Raw genomic sequence first — 2,500 nt, 5'->3', positions numbered from 1 at the left:
TTTATCATATATAATGTAGCTTGCAATACACAGAGTATGTTTAACCACAGGCTTGCCACTGAATAACTTTTGTTTTTTAACTGAAAAAAAAACTTTCTTCAACACTTTATAATTTAATGTTGGAAAATTATAAAAATTGATTATTGTAAAAATTTATTATTGTAAGTAGCGAGTTACAGAGGAAAAAAATAATTATGTGCTAGAGCTGATTAAAATAAAAGGGTATTTTGAACTTTTCGATTCAAAAATTTATAGGAAATAATTACCATAAATATCCCAACGCATCGGACTGAACAAGTTACAGAGAAGAAATTTAGGCACTGAAGTAAATTACCAACGAAATTTGTGTTGCTTTGAAATAGCTCGAATATTTTTTAAGTTCAGCTTTACTGGACTCCGACATATTGCGAACAGTTTTGCTGTTGAAATAAATGCCGCGTCTCTGTTAATTGCAAAATCTTCTTTTATTATGATTTCCCTACTAATGAGTTCCAAGGGCTCACGTATAAATAAATAAATAAATACATATATATATATATATATATATATATATATATATATATATATATATATATATATATATATATATATATATATATATATTCAACAAAACCTAACGATACAATGAAGACAGGGAAAGTACACCAAGAAGTTAAGGATGTCATATTTATCCGGCTGCAACGTTTCGAAGCCAACCAGCAGGCCCCATTTTCAAGCTACAAAGTAATAATACTTAATTGAAATACACAATATAAGTTACAATAAAAAACACAGCTAAAAATATGAATAAGGACCAATAGTTGAGTGTGGAGGCATAGGAAGGGCTGACCAAAAACGTAAACAGTTCACGAGAGATCAAGATGGGTAGACGTGTGGCATGGGTGTTTAGTGAGGGGACCAATTTTTTAAAATAAACAATGATTCATTAATTGTTAAAAGCTTATGACTGGAGGCTCTGCCCAAAACGTTAAAGTTTTTGTACTGAATGGAATATTTGCATTTATCGGTAGATCCCTTATGTTGGAAAATTTGAGATTTGAAGGTTTAGTGCCAGTTCTATAGCTGACAGCTCTATGACTGACGATCCGGACCTTAAGTAACCTATGTGTCGATAATATAGGTTACTCGATTACATCGAGGGCAAATAAACTTATAAATAACACATGAGGTCATTGATGGGTTCAAACGGTCTTTGAAGCTGAACAGGCTACAGTGGGTTTGTGGGTATAATTTTTTATCTTCACGGCGGAGGGATGACCGGATATTAAAGCTTGGAGTACTTTATGAAAAAGGTTGTATTGTGAATAACGGGAAGACTGGAATAGAAAGGCAATTTAGGAACGTGATGAGTAGGATGACGTGGAACAAAAATATTATTTAAAAATTTGGAGACGTGTTTAAAGAATAAGTGGGTGGGAAAGCAATTTCTGTTAAAGTAATTTTGCAATAACGTGATTTCATTGTGAAAAGCTTGCCAACTAGAGGATAAAGCAAAGGCTCGGTGAGGCATGGGTGATGAGGCATTAAACTTAAAATCAAGAAAACAAAAACTATAAAAATTTGAAATAAGACCAGTGACTGTCTCTTTTCTAAAAACAGAAGTATAGAAGCCTTGAGGGGAGCGTGTTATTTAAGTATTTAAAAAAATGTAACTGATCGTTAGTCTCGTGTTTAATCGTGAATTTGATATTAGGGTGAAATGAATTGATGAAAGTTAAAAACCCCTCAGCGTCAAACTGACTTCTAAAAGTAGTGGATGGTAACTAAAGGGACAAGTAGCAAGCATGTGCTCTTCCAGTGAGCACATGAAGATACCCGCGAAGATGGGTCCGAGTGGAGAGCCCATAGCCATACCATCAATTAAGAATGACAACTCATTTACCTTTATCTGGACCGGTAATATTAATGTTATTGTTTTTTGCAAGAGATCTGAGAATATTATTATTTTGTAGCCTGAAAATGAGGCCAGCTGGTTGGCTTCGAAACGTTGCAACTGAATGAATATGACTTCCTTGATCTGTTAGTGAACTTCCCATGCCTTAATTATACACACACACACCACACACACACACACACACACACACACACACACACATATATATATATATATATATATATATATATATATATATATATATATATATATATATATATATATATATATATATATATATATAATATATATAAATATATACAGTACAGAGCTTGACCAAAATTTTTTTTTGCTAGACATCAAATATATTATCATACAGTGTATATCTGGCCACTTCATTCTAATTCTAAAGATTTTACGCTAGAAATTCGCAGCTTCAGATGTCTGTTGTGTTAATTCTTCATTTATTCGAAAGTTACATCGACGGTGTCTTCAGTGTAAAAAAAATATTTACAATAAAATTACATAGGAAATTTACCTTCGAGAATGTTACTCCAGAGCAATCCTTGTTTGCTGAATAATTAAGAAAAATGACTTTTATAAATTTTATCTTAAACATATACAGTA

The sequence above is a fragment of the Macrobrachium rosenbergii genome, chromosome 21, assembly GCF_040412425.1.
Source record: "Macrobrachium rosenbergii isolate ZJJX-2024 chromosome 21, ASM4041242v1, whole genome shotgun sequence".
Taxonomy (NCBI): Eukaryota; Metazoa; Arthropoda; class Malacostraca; order Decapoda; family Palaemonidae; genus Macrobrachium; species Macrobrachium rosenbergii.
Note: the sequence above shows the minus strand (reverse complement) of the source record.